We start from the raw sequence: 15,908 nt of genomic DNA, 5'->3' as shown, positions 1-15,908 counted from the left end.
GATGAGCTGTACAGTTTGAAAAATCAGTATCAGTTGTGAAGGGTGAGGAGTATGGAGAAGGGAAAACGTTAGTGCATGCATTTCATTTCTAACATGCCTTTCATAGCCAAATGGATTCTTGAATGTTCCCCACTATGTATCGGTTGATTTGCTTCCTGACTACTATTAGTAAGTGCTGCCATGGTTAGAAAAGTATTACTAAAGTATAAGACTTGTTCTGAATAGAAAGTGCTACCATGGAATTCAGAACTTGTGCCTAAGATGGAATATTACAAACAAGCTGTCAAGCGATCTTAGCAAAGTTACTGCTGTAGTGGTTCATTTTGAATTGGTCAGTGGGCGGTTGTTCTATGATTGTAAAAATAATGTTGCTTTTAATGAAGGGAATTATAAAGCATCATGCATTCTGTACTTCCAGGAGACAGGACCTTTATTTCCTTATCTCCCATGTGCGTGTTTCCCTGTGAAATAAAAGGTATGTGAGATAGGCGTAGCCCTTTCAGAGTTTAAGGGCAGGGACCATGCTGGTATGCTGTGGACACTGTTCTGTGAGTGTAAAGGTTAGTATCTCTCTCATATTTCTGGCTGTGTTGTAGATTAACATTTCTCCATTCATTTCTCCAGTTTCCTGTACTGTGTATGTACACTGACACCTAAGACTACTACTACTGTTAATGTGGGTGTGTGTGCTTTCCTGTGGGACATGTGGTGTAACTGGTATATAGCAGTGGCTCTTGCACTTTGTTGCTATGGCTTCAATATTTGCCCTTTACATTCACTACTTGTATGCCTGCTAGGTGTCTTGACTGTAGTGTGTTGCTGTGGCTTTCCTATCTTCCATGTACATTCACACCTTGGAATGCTTGCTATATCTGCTAGGGTGTTACTGCATGCAGTGTGGTCTGGCCATGGTGTGGACCTTGACATCTATTAGGGTATTTGAGTGTGCTGCTGAGCAGGCCCCAGAGACTCTCAGATGCATCTTTTATCTGCCTCATGGAATGGTACATATCAGTGGGGTACACCCATTAAATTGTCTGGTATTCTGCAGTTGTGACTGTGGGTTAGCATGAGCATATGTATTACTACACTATTTCCGACGTGCAAGTGGTGCATACTTTCAGTACTTCATAGTTACCATTGCATGTGTTGTAACACCTTTCTGCCTAATGTTTGTACATTTCACAGGGAGTCTGTGGGGCATCCCTGTAACTTGGTCACTGTTGCTATGTCTAGGCTCTTAACTATTCAAATATGGCAGTGTCAGACCTCTCAAGTGTACAGATATTTGCAGGATATCCACATTTTTGCCTCATATTTTGGTCCATATCTCATAAACAGCTTTTTCCTGGCAAATCACTCAGGGCTCAAGTCAGACTATAGTGGCAAACATTTCAGTTTCAGACTTCATACCCTTCCAAACATCCAACATAATGCAAAACCTGTTACTCTCTCAACTGTCTAAGTTTGTTGGAGCAATATTTGGAATGTGTCCCAGTTTTTGGGCCTTTGCTCCATATTTTTTATTACTTAGTCCGGATGTGTTGCTGTAAGAGGTTGTGGGGTATGGGCAGTGATTATCCTGCTGTGAGTATGTGTGTGGCTTGCAAAGTGCTACAGTGACATTATTACCTACTAGCTACCAACTAGCATGGCTGTTTCTGTTTGCACACTACTATTATAGAAATCCACTACATTTGACAGTAAATATACCTGACATGCTTTGTCTACTACACATCCTATATTCCCTTTACATTCATTCCTACTATCGCATGATATATTTATTGTAGCACAATGTTCTTATATAACAGTCATGGCTTAGTGGTAAGTCATGCAGACTACTGTTTCCAAGGTCCTGGATTCGGGACTGACAGTGTGATTTTATTTTGCTTTTGAGCAGACTACAGGCCTTGTCATTCGGAGTGACTAAGGCACTTTTAAGCAGTTGTAACCGGGTTAGCGCTGGTTTGCGCGGAGCTCACACATGTGCACTGGCGTTCAGCTCCGGCACACCCACTTACAACTGCTTAAAAGTGCTTACTCTTGCGACACCCGCTAATTTCTTTGAAAGAAATGAAAATGGGGAGACAGGAAAGTGGTGAAAAAGGGGTCACAAAGAGGGTAAGACAGTAGGGAAACAAGCTCGGGTTTTGCAGGAGGGATGTAGGTAAGGCCCATAGCTGCCCATTTCTTCATCAGCAACAGCTGTGCATATGTTTATAATTTGGTGTGACATTTGAAACCTTCCACCCCTGAGAGAGGTGTAAGGACAACAATAATACTTGTTGTACAGCCAATTGTAATTGACAGTTTCCATGTCCAGCAGACATGTGTGCGAAATGGGCAGCTATGTATGGGGCGTAATTTTTTGTGGGTACAGAGTGCCCTTTTTTTTTTTTTTCAGGTGAGAGTGGTATGTCAGATACAGGAAGTCGGTGTAGCTGGGGAGGTAGGTTGGGTAGGCTAACAGACAAGACAAACAAGACGCATACAGGGGCGGTGTATGACATGTGGGGGGGTTACACAATTGACGGGGATGGATGTTTGGATATCTAGAGCCCATGATCCCACAGATGGCAACAGTGGAACTGATATCCCCACCCATGGGCAGTTGCCACTGTGCCTTCACTGCCCAGGACGGGGCTGTGCTGGGGGCTGTGTAGGCTGGGCAGCAGGCATGCCCATTAATTGTGCCACCCATGCCTCAAGCTGGCGTAGGGGCCCAAGAACAGCATCCCGGATCTCCCTACGCACCACAGTCCAGACATTACGGAGGGTGAGTGGATGTTCTCCTCTGGCCACACTTGCAGAGGGGGGATGAGCCCCATCCCCTGCAGTGCTTCCACCCACAGGTGGCACAGGGCCACCGGAGGAGGGTCTGGCCTGGGCACTACTGCCAGGTGCACTCGCCAGCTGAGGAGGGAGAGGTGGGTCCGCTGGAACCCGCCTTCCCTATCGTTCTATGTTTTGCATTATGTTATGACAGTTTGGGTTAGTAACGTACAATACCATTCACAATTAGTTGTAACAGCATGCATTAGTATTCCCATTAACCAAACACCCATATATTCAAACCATTGAACAGCAAGCATAACACATGCATAATTTGAACAGCAATACACAGTCCAACAACATGCAGGGTTGATTGATGGCAACAGGCCATCAGGTTTGGATGTATGAACAGGGCAGATGCATCAACGTACATGCAAATATGTATGAACCAACAGGACAAATGTCCAGGGGTGTTAATTGTGATTGCACATACCAATTTCACGTGGAATGGATTATATGTGGTTATAGGGTAGGGTGAAGAAAATTTAATTAACAACTTCAAATACCAATACATATGCTGCACATTTCTAATAGCTGCAGATATATACACACTACAGTTCTGCCTACAGTTTCCTATGTGATAACTACTTCAGGTTGGTGATAGGAATGTTACTGCTACATCAATATACGTTTTAATTTTTATTCATACACATTCATATCTGGCTCTGTTCAGCTACATCATCCTGCTACATTTGCTTTATATAGCTATAGACAACTGTGGATGTTTGGTATTTCAGACAACCATACTATCTGCATATTGCAGACTGAGAGCAACATATCCAGATTTTGGGACAAACATTCCAGCTGTGGTACCGTTTTCAACACATGTTACTGTTTGGTTCTGCCTGTCACATTCATTTCATTCTGTACTGACTGCAGTATACTTTATTCAGGAGTTATTACTACTTTATTGGTGGATTCATAACTCTTTCTCACACTCTCTCACTTGTTTTATTTTTACAATTCAGGATGGTACTTAATTCTAGGATTTATTGACATGTTTTACCTGTAGTTATAACAATCCTTTCCAACAGTCTCACTTCTGTCATGTTTCTGTATTTCAACAGGGATATATTTCACACATGTGTTTTACTCAGCTTCTGCAGCTGTACTTTTCAGCCTGCTGCAGGTTATGTACTATTATATTACAGGTGGGACATCTTTATTTCAGACTTGTTTAATTTTTATGTTTGGATTACAGGCTGCATCACACTTTTGTAATCAAGCAATACTTGCAAACCTTCTTACACTGTTACTTGCACATTTTATTAATTAGTGACTACACTGCACTCTTTTGCTAACTGTCATACTTATATATTTATTTACAGTTACAGGGAGAATTACTGACCTGCCTGGTGGCGCAACCATGCCAGCCTATCGCCATAGGCTCTACGGTTCACAGAACGGACACCTGCAGCTGTAATATAAATAAAGTAATATTGGAATACACATCTCCATAATATCAGCTAGGTTAATTTCTTACATAAATAATTACATGTAACTTACTCAGTAGTGGGGCATTGGGCTTTTGCCGGGCCTCCTGGATCCAACGGTTCAGTTGGTCCTGCTTCCGTCTCTTCAGGTCCGCATGGTGGTGACGGACCTGCTCACCAGTCCTTGGTATCCCTGTTGCACTGGTGAGATCATGAGCCAACCGGTCCCATGCCTCGGCCCTATATGCTCCCCACAGGACCTGGCCCTGCATGAGTTGGGCCTCATGATTGTGGACAAGGAGCCAAACCATATATTTGGACTCCTCAACGCCCCACCTCTGTGCTCGGAAGCAACTACCCTCACCTACACCTGACATTCTGGCTGCAAGACGGTTCTACAATCGGTTATGCTGTGTATTCCCGCCTATGGGGCTTATATATGCCATTTTTCCCACACTTATCTGTGATTGGCCATTTTGGAATTGTATCAGCTTCACAAAACCTGCTTTGTCATGCTCCTCTTTCTATTCATTCCTATATATATGCTATTACTGCATTGCTAAGTGCAACTGTCATGGCTTAGTGGTTCAGTACCTTGACTATGGTGCCTGGTATTCTGGGTTCGAACCTGGCCATTGCTTTTTATATTTTATGACTGTCTACACAGGCTAGGAGGTGTGTTTGTGTAAAGGCAGTTTTGATACAGCTTGCTCAACGTTGCCCGTCGGTTAGCTTGTTGGCACGATGCGCAGCTCTGCGCAAATGGGTTATGCTGGTTTACGCGTCATTTGGCTGTCAGCACACATATTACGCTCAGCTCAGCTATGGGCACACAGTTTCAGCGTGTTAAAATGCTGCTCAACCCCGGGCACTCATTTTACACCTGTTAAACCACTGCTCACCTACAGGCACTCATTTTATACCTGTTTAAACACTGATCACCTACAGGCAGATGTACTCAACTTGTTAGTCTGTAGCTCAGCTATAGGCACATCTGACATTTTTTTTTTTTATTATCTCACATTTCTTCAAAATACATGGCCCATTTCATTACATTTTACATAAAATATAATTTTATATGTGTACATATATGTCAGGGACTTGTTTCGTGCTTATTTCACTAAAAATAAAAAATTGATGTTGTGGGGGCTTGAACCATGAAAGCCTGCTCTTCAGCCGGCGTCTCCACTGCTACGCTATTGCTTCTTGGCTTACTTTGCATATTTAGTTCTTATATGCTTTTCCACTGACTGCTAACTGTGGCTAAGCTACGGGCACGCCCGTGCAAACGAGCGCACTCACGGGCAAACATCTTTACAATTTAAAAAAAAAAATTATAAGATGTTCATTTCTACATTTTTCATTCGTAGTCTGTGGGGGCATGTGTTGTGTTGTGTTTATTCACATTTACATGGACTCTGTCGTGGGGGTTTACTTTCAGGACTTTTACTCTTCTGGGGGCGTGTCCGTTTGCAGGGCTCGGCCTACGGACACACCCCCTACTGTCTTCCACGGACCGTGTTAGCCTTAGGTGTGATTCAGCATGCCCTCATGTATATGCATGACATGCTGACGTCACACCGTTTAACTGCAGCCTCCGTGTAAGCCTTGTAACTCTTACACGGAGGCTTCGTGAATCCTGCCCCAAATCATTTCATGGTCTCGTTTGTCGTGTAGAATACATAAGGTGCTATCTTCATTTTCTCTGTTTCACAATTTAATCATTAGCATAACTTAACACGACTAGCACTTTTACCCTCTCAGATTCTCTCATTCATTTCTTTTTACAATGCACTTTACTTGAGATATATGGTCTCGCAAACAAACTAAATAAAACTACAATAAGGGAACCATTGTCTAATCCCATTCCTCATTCTCACCTTCTTCTTCATCCATTCATATACTAAAGGAATTGTTATGAAACATACATTTTTGCATAGTTTTTGTTTATCTGCCAGAGTCTTCAATGAATCCATACTCTTCCAATATTCTAAATTATTTTTCTTAACCAACAATGTTAAATAACATTGTTAAATGCCTTTTTGATGTCTCATTTAATAGCTTACCTTCCCCACCAACTATTCCATGCTGTATTTTATGTGAAATTATTAGTAGTTCTGCTAATGTCCCAATCCTTTTTGTACAAGTCCCTAAAATGTATTCCTCCAATATTTTTCTAATACATTTATTCCTTTTATTATATTCTGTCATCCATTTATTGATAACTCCCACTAAGTGGTTAGCTTTTTGCTCTTCAGATCCCTATAAAAATATACATTAAATCATCCCCTGATCATTGCCGACTGTATGTTTTAGAACCTTAACTACTTTCCCCGTTGCATTCTTTTCCCTATAATTCCACTTCCTTATGAATTAACTTCTTTACCTCTTCCTAAATCAAGCACTAAATCTACCTTTGCACTCATTACTGTTTATTCTGCCTCACCCATTATCTCTTTTTGCTTCACCTTCATGTGATTAAAATCATCCCTTATACAATCCATAAACCTTTCCTTCTTCTAAGCCTCACATATAACAAAGCACACTGCACTGATGTGACTTTGTACCACAAGAGTTTGTTTCCTAAGCCATTCCTTCATTCTTACCTTACTCCTTCTCTTAATTGTCTTTATCTTTCTAAATCATAGCCTTCAATTACTTCCTAAATTATGGTGCATTCCTTCTACTAGCTTGCAATATCCTAGTGTATCTCTGATCTTCTTTTTTGAGTCTGAATTTTATACTCTCATGTCTGGTCTTTTTAAAATTGGACAGGTTTCTGTAGGAATTCAAAATAGTTTTTTACTCCTGTTTCTTCAAAACGTTCACATTTGTGTCTACATAATCATTTCCTCTTTTGAGTATTTCCTTTAAAACTTACAAATATGTCCCGATGAGCTGTACAAGTTGAAAAATCAGTATCAGTTGTGAAGGGTGAGGAGTATGGAGAAGGGAAAACGTTAGTGCATGCATTTCATTTCTAATATGCCTTTCATAGCCAAATGGATTCTTGAATGTTCCCCACTATGTATCGGTTGATTTGCTTCCTGACTACTATTAGTAAGTGCTGCCATGGTTAGAAAAGTATTACTAAAGTATAAGACTTGTTCTGAATAGAAAGTGCTACCATGGAATTCAGAACTTGTGCCTAAGATGGAATATTACAAACAAGCTGTCAAGCGATCTTAGCAAAGTTACTGCTGTAGTGGTTCATTTTGAATTGGTCAGTGGGCGGTTGTTCTATGATTGTAAAAATAATGTTGCTTTTAATGAAGGGAATTATAAAGCATCATGCATTCTGTACTTCCAGGAGACAGGACCTTTATTTCCTTATCTCCCATGTGCGTGTTTCCCTGTGAAATAAAATAGATTGTAATTTTCTGCTAAACTGTCTCATGTGAAAGTTATTTGGTACCTTAACACAATATATAGCCCTTCCCAAATTCTGTATTCTTACTAAAATATTCACCTCTTATATGTAAACTCCTTATTTGCTATACTCTGTAAATTTCAAAATGTTTCTGCCCTTTTTGCCATCTCTTCAATTCTTTCTTCTTACCCCCTACACACACACACACACACACACACACACACACACACACACACACACACACACACACACACACACACACACCTACATATTTAATCTTACAGTTGAAATTAATAGGTGGTAAGTAATAAGTACAATTCTACCTTTAGGAACAATTCCATCCACAGTTTTTCCTAGTGATGCATAACATCATGCCTGTTCCTTACCTGAAAGCCTTAGCATATGACACTTCCAACCTCAGGTTGTTGTTGTCTTTCGGCTTTTCCTGGTTAAGGGTCGCCACAGCAGAACTCTGGTCCACTAATGATTGTCAGTTGATTTTCATAAAAGCTGAGGTGCCAGCTCGATGTTCAACCTTTAACGAAGGCATGCCCATTTACGCATGTCTTTCAAACGCCCACCCAACCGCAGAGAGGACATGCAGACTCCACACAGAAGGCACTCCCCGCACTCCAGCCAGGAATCGAATGGGAGAACCTCTTGCTGTGAGGCAACAATGCTACTGCTGCACCACTGTGGAATTTATATATTGTACAGTTTAAGCATCTTATCCTTCCTGCCTTAATCAGAATTCCAGAACATTCATCTTTGCCTCTTGCTATCTAATCACTCACAGATTTAGGATCCTCTAATCACAGTATATTTTATTTCTTTCTTCAGCATCTCCTGGGGTGTTTGCTTCCTCATGAAAATCTTTATGGTATTAGCATTTATCATTAAGGTTTTTAAACCTGCTGCACTTATGTTGTATTTCAAAAGATCCTTTGCTGTAATTTCCCTTTTCTTTTACTCATTCTTTGTCATATTGAACTGCAATCTGCTTCACTTTATTCTCTGTTTAGAAAAACTTCTAAACTATTTATTGCTTTTAGTTCTTCCTTTTCTTTTTTCAATATTTGCTAATATTGTAGGTGTAACAAGCTTTGCTTGAATATTTTAGAAATTTCTGACTTCACATTCCTTCTCAGAAACATCTATAAGACTTTCTCTGCTATCATTTATTTTTACCCTTTTTTCTTGAAATTCATGATGAAAAATCAAACTAGAAACTTTTATGCATGCATGACATTTTTGAACAATCCAGTACTTTGGTGTGATTCTTTTCCCTACAATTGCACTGGCTTGCAAAACAAGATACTTCCCAGCACAAAAACAGCAACAGTTAGCTGACTTTAATAACACACGATTCCATTATTAGTTATATTCAGCACATGCATCAATCACCTTTACAAGATCGGTTTTAGGCTCTGCATGATTACATCCTCTAATCCAGACAAGTAATTAAAACGGCCCTTTTATTTTTTAAACATTTGGGTACATTTACTTAATGCTCATAATTCAGTCATCTGAAACAATATCATTTCTTAAATAAAAACACGATTCTCATTCTCTGTAATGAAGATTAATCGTCTGCTTTCAGATTTTCTGTTTTTACCTCTTAAAAGCTATTAATACAGCATCAAAAAGTTGCCCATTTGAAAGATATATCATGTGATGTCTGCTTTCTTAAGTGAATCAATGTTTGTATTTCTTTTATGTCGAAGCTGTACAGTTGTCTAGGAAAACATTACCTATCAGGAGGCTTCACTTTCTTTACATGCTAAGCACATCTGACAGAATGTTAGCTAAGAAATGATCAGCAGTGCTGATATTAGCTTTTAGGGTAGCGATGTTCTCCTGAAATTTATCCTTGTATAGATTTCCTGTGAATCAGTGTTACAGAGGTATACTTTATTTTGGCCTGGCTGTTTTCTTGGGCTTCATGAATATTTGTGCCCTCTCTCATCTGTACCCAAGGGAAGGAATGCACTGGGATGCATAAAGGTCCCAAGGTCACTTTGTGGCAGGAAAAGTTAAAGTCTGATTAGTGCAATGAAGGATGAGAGTAACTAAAATTCAGTTCTGAAGAAATTCTTTGGGTTCTTAGAAAAATGACACAGGGTTGACAGTTTTCTTTTCTTAATTCATACAGATGTGTATGGCAACCTTGAACTAAGCAGACTTTTCTTTGATAATCATTTTCACTGGTCTTGTATTGCTAGATTCAGGCCTAGGTCCATCCTGAAATTTTAACAAATGCAGAAATTAGAGTTAATAGTACCCACCAGGATTCAAGAAACAGTATGGTGTGCTCTCACATGTTTAATAGCAGGCTTCATTTAGTCCACTTTGACTACTTTCTGTCAATGAATAAAACAGGATGCATAGTTAATGGATGTTAAGTGCAACGTTCCGCTATTATTTCAGAGGCTGTGTTTCTCGAAGACAATACATTTGTTTTTGTTATCTTCAGTTACCACTCAGTAGTAGTTATAATTTAATCACTTGTTACTCATCCCTGGCCTGGTCCTTTTACTGGCTGCTCTTAACCTTTCATTTTTCAGTGGAATATGATGCAAGGCTTCGGTTTCACCTGGTGATTCATTACAGCATATCTTATAACATTTGTTTCTATAAATGCAGTGATCCTAAGCTGCACAAAGTTTTGTAGCACCCTGAAAACTCCATCATTCTCGATGCATTGGTTGTAACAGTTCTGGAAGCACCCAAATACACAATAGACGTCTATTTACTACATTGAGCAAAGCTTGTATGTGATTGACACATCCATGTAAGCATTAAAAAAAATGTTTTTAACAGTTAAGTATCTGAGATTATTTTTGTCATGGCAGGCATCCTCATTTGGGTCATCCATATCTCCCATGCTAATGAAGTGTTTTTGAATAGGATCTGATCAACTACCCTTCATGAAATGCTTTATCTTATTTTTGTTTCTGTCTATGACCCATGGAAGGACACCACAATTCAGCTATGAGCTATGGCTACCAGCCCTACCTCCACTATAGCTGTACAACTTGACTAATTTTCAGTATCACCTATAAATAACAGGCAGATACCATGCATGCTGAAGTAGCTGCACGAGTCTGGAAGATCACTGCACTAAAACACATTTTCTTTTCAAAGCAGTTATCAGGCACAATGGTGCAAAACTCTTCAGATCTCAAGTCCACTAAAATTGTCAGTAGATATGGTTGCAGTGTATTGATTTCTTCCACAATATTTTATTCTTCCAGATAAAATCTTAGTGTGGTCCGAGTAAACACTATAATGACCCTCTGAATGGGTTTCTTAAGAATATAAACACATTTATTATGAACTGGAAGGACCTTGCCATCAATGAATTTAAACTGCATTGTGAGAGCTATGATAGTAGGAGAAACATCTTGCTCATAATGATGAAAGCAGAAAGTGCAGAAAAAAAAAACTATGTATGAGCAGCTGTCCAGTGTAGATATACCTATAATTTTGGCAGTCAAGTCTGTAGGTTCTAAGTTAGACAACTAAGTCAGCTCAGACCCCATCATGAGCCATGATAGAAAGGAGTTCAACATCTAGCCCTGTTGACAGTGTTATATATTTTAATAGTAATGCAGTGAAACTAGCACAACTTATATTTCGGTGAAGAGGGTGTTATTTATTTCCTCTCAATGTATGTAGCTTATATAAGTCATGCTTAAAGAGGAGCATGGTATAGCTTGTCAAAGCTACAGTGCTGGATTACTGAGCTTCTGTTGTTAGCAAGTGTTTTATGCAGATGTTGATTTCAGGAGGTAAATACAAGTGCTGCTGCAGTTACTCTTTCACAGTCTTATTATATGACTAGCTGCCCCAATAACCTGCATGGAGCATCATGCCAAATATTATCTTTCGGCACAGTTTTTTAACAGAATATTGACTTGCATTATCACTCATTAACTTATTAAATTAATGGTTAACCTAACACCTTGTACTGAGCATTCTAACAGCTATTATCTATTATAGCAATAATCAATGATGTCAGTGTGGTATAACTGATTTACCCATGGTTGGTGTGGTTTAATCACAAGGGCGAAGTCTGAGTGATTAAATAAAGGCAACCGTGGGTAATCTTCAATATACCACATCATGGAGTTGGTTATTGCTATTATACAATGACATTATTTAAGAAAAAAAATTACTTACTTTTCTTAAATAATGTCTTTATATAACGGCTCCATGGTGGTCTTCTGCTTTTCCCTTGATATCCTGGAGCATTGCTGATGCACTGCACATGGGTATGGGACCTGCATTCCTATGGTTTTGCAGTACACCAGTGCTGTGTGAAGAAGCAACAAAGAAAGGAATATCTCAGCTGCCTTTTTTTAACTAAAAACAAAAAAAGAAAGAAAAACTAATCAGGAGGCTTGTAACATAGAGGAGAGATGGGATAGAGGAAATGAAAGGATAATCAGATATGTTTATTTAATTTTATATAACATACCTGATTATCCTTTTATTTTTCTCTCTTGCATCTCTGTTGTTCATTTAGGTCCCCAGTTTTGTCAGCTTATTAAAAAAAAAATGAAATAAAAGTACATTTTTTGTTGCATATATTAATGGAAAAAAGTCAGGGTGTCCGGACTGCGGCTGAGTAATCAGAAGTCCCTTTAGAGGGGGACATAGCGAGTGGGCCTCGGAGGTCCAAACGCTTGGAAAATCAAAGGAACAGGGGCAATTATGCCCCATACAACAACAGGAATTACCAGCAAGGGAATTATCATCAGGGGAAGTTTCACTTCCACAAGAACTGGGAGCAGAGGTGCACTTTTGTGAAGCTTTCATTGAAAGTGAAACACAAGGTACTGTTGTTAAGGGTTTTCCCTCTGTTGCTTCCAATGTTTCTATGGAAATGATTCAAAATTGTTCAGGGGATTTTACGTTGTATAACTATAGCGATTTTAAGTGTTGTATGGAGCATGCCAATTTGTTTAGTAGGTGGAAATTGTTCGTACTTGCAACTAGCTTTAAAATTGAGAATTTGCTAGTGGATTTAAAATTATTTCTTAAAAAAAATGTGTTTGAAATTGATGTTCCATGGGGAAGTTCAAAGTGTGGTTAATGCTTTTAAGCGAAGTAGTACTTTCAACCCTCCTTTGTCTTTACTGCTTATTATGTTTGAAAAGTTAGTGGAATATGATTTTAGGAATTTAAATTATAACAAGTCGGATGTATATAAAAATATGAATGCCCACGAGTTTGCTCTACTAAGAAAACTTTCTAGCAATAAACAACTTAGGGTTATGAAACCCAACAAGGGGGGAGGGGTTGTAATTATGGGGAAGGATGATTACATTAACAAGATGTTAGTACATGTTAACCAAAGTGAGCTGTATGAAGAAACCTCATTGAAAGTTATTAAACTGGCATTTCAGTGTATAGATTATTATTTACAGGATATGCTGGATGAGCAGGAAATATCGTATGAATTGTTTGGGTTTTTCCATGTCAAGTATCCAGCTGTGCCAGTGATTTCTGGGATACCCAAAATTCATAAGTGTATAAGGGATCCACCTATGAGGCCCATTGTTAGTGGAACAAAATCCAAAACTCACCTCCTTGGCGAATATGTAGATTTGGTTTTGAATAATTGTCTAGATCCCTTTGAACATATATGTAAAGACCCATGGGATTTTTTAAATAAAATGAGGAATGTGGAATTTTCAGAAAAAATGTGCCTTTATAATTATTGATGTAGTTGAATTATACAATGTTATTCCCCACTCTGTGGGGTTAGAGTGGTTTCATGATTTTCTAGTTGAATGCACATCATTAGACAATAATACTATCAATGTTTTGGTGGTTTGTATGGAGGTGGTTCTTAAATATAATTTTGTGTTCATTGATGGGCAATATTTTAGACAAAGGTAGGGGGTTGCGATGGGGGTGGCTTGTGCCCCCATCTTTGCAAATATTATCCTTCTTCAAGTTGAAGAGACACATGCTTTTTCCCCAGTATGGGGTGAAGCCTTGGAATTTATTTCTACGGTTTTTGGATGACATCTTTGTGGTGTGGGACAAACCTGTAGATGAGATAGAAGGTTTTATTTCTTTTTTGAATAATTCCAAATCTTTTTTGAAATTTACCCACCAAGTGGACATTTTTTCTATTAATTATTTGGACATTACTATTTATAAAGATGTGGTTAATCGTAGATGGGTTAGTACGGTATATCGTAAACCTGCGTATAGTAACAGCATTTTACACTTTGAAAGTAACCATCCCCATTACCAAAAAGTTGGAATAGTTAAGGGCCAGTACATATGGCTCGCTAGAATGGTGTTGAATTCGAATGAATTTGGAAAAGAATGTAAAACAATTAGAGGTATGTTTCAAGGGAGAAGCTATCCTTAGAGGTTGGTAACTTATCATATGAATAAAATTCAAGAGAGAAGAAATAGGGGGGGCATTGTCCCGCTTATTAAAGAGAATTTGGTAAAGGGGGAATTTGGATTCCATAAAAATAGTGGAAAAAATAGGGTGGATCTTAAGGAAGCATTTATAACCCAATTTTGCAATGAAGCTGGTATTATTAAAGATATTATTTATAAATATTGGAATATTTTTTCTTTGTTTAAAGACATGGCCAATGTGGTTGAGATAAAATCTCCTATAGTATTTAGAAAGGGTAGAACCTGAAAAATATGTTTGAGCATTCTACCATTGATTATGGGCCTATTAACGCTTATAAAAATGGGGTACATACAGGTGTACCAATTGTCTCCAATGTTGGATGGTGTTGGAAGGAGACCGAATTAAGGTTAATTATAAGATTTTTAAGCCCATATCTCATAACACCTGTAATACCATGTGGGCAAGTGTCTTAAATGTCAACAGTTTTATATAGGAAAGACTAAAAGGAAATTTAAAGAGAGGTTGTATGAGTATAGTTTAGATAGGAGGAAGGGGGATTTGAAAAATGCCCTTGCTAGACATATTGCCAACTATCTGGACCATGCTTTTGGAGTTTTTGTTTTGGAGTATGTGCCTAGTGATTACCAGGGGGGGCCTGTGGGAAGATATATTGGAAGCCAAGAAGTTGTCCTGGCAATTAAAATTGAATGCCACAGTTCCACCCGGTCTCATTGATAGTTTATCTATTTCTAGTATACTTAGATTAAAATCTTATATCCTTTAAAACAATTTAGCAAGGTTTAACCTTGAGGTATATATGGATGTTATGTGGATATGAAATGTATTTATGTGTCTTTAAAAGAATGGGATACGTTAATTGTTGTTAATTGAGTACTAAGTTTGATTGGATAAGAGGTATTTAAAATGTGGTGTTGGTTTGAACTGTTATGATTCTGATGAAGGTTTTACAAAAGCGTGCTCTTAATCTGTGTACCTGTGCAGTTTTGGGGAGTAAATTTTATTATTTTTACATTATTCCATGTTTTTGGTCATATCTTTGGTTTGAACTGCTGCTTTTTACTGCTTGATAACTTAAATTCTACCTGTACATAAATTCCTAGTTTGACTATGCCTCTTTTCCTCTTACTGACACTTTATAGTGTCACTCTCTCCTTTCTCTGTTCATAGCTTTTAATATGCTCCTTTTCATCTTTTGAGTAAGGAACATTTCTGCCCATAAGAGTGAGGCATATTGGTAAAGATAAGCAGTTCTGTACACTGATTCTTCCTCATGACATCAGGAACAAATTTGTCCAAAAAAAAAAAAACGGGAAATTCGGAAATTAAAGGAGCCAGTCGGGAATTGGTGGCACCCCAATATTTTGCACTCAAAACCGGTATTTACTGAGGAATTCATACAGATAAGAGGTGTGTTTGTCTTTCCTAATTAGGATTGTATGGACCACAGCATCAAATGCCCTTCTTAGAACCATAAATATAGCTCTCATACCAAGTCCTTTTTAATGCTTCTAAGTATGATGTCAATATAATTGCATATAGTTGTAGGTGTACTATAAACTTTCTGAAGCATGCGGCTTATGGGATACTTTCTCATACTTTTTCACACATTTAAAGACTTATTCATTGACTATCTCTTTTATGAGCTTCATTAAGGGGCAGAGATTTGAAAGGCAATAGACATTTGAGAACAGACCTTTACCAGAGTCCAAGCAGTAGCACCATTAAAGCATCAAGCTATATTATAGACAGCTACACAAGGGTTAAAATATGAGTATATGGCTTAACCATTACAAGAATAAGCATTTTAAGGAAAGTAGGAGGAAGCTGGGCTTTGTTTATGCAGATTATAATGTCATGATTT

This window comes from Protopterus annectens, chromosome 2.part0, assembly GCF_019279795.1.
Source record: "Protopterus annectens isolate FY-2018-M chromosome 2.part0, PAN1.0, whole genome shotgun sequence".
Lineage (NCBI taxonomy): Eukaryota > Metazoa > Chordata > Ceratodontiformes > Protopteridae > Protopterus > Protopterus annectens.
Note: the sequence above shows the minus strand (reverse complement) of the source record.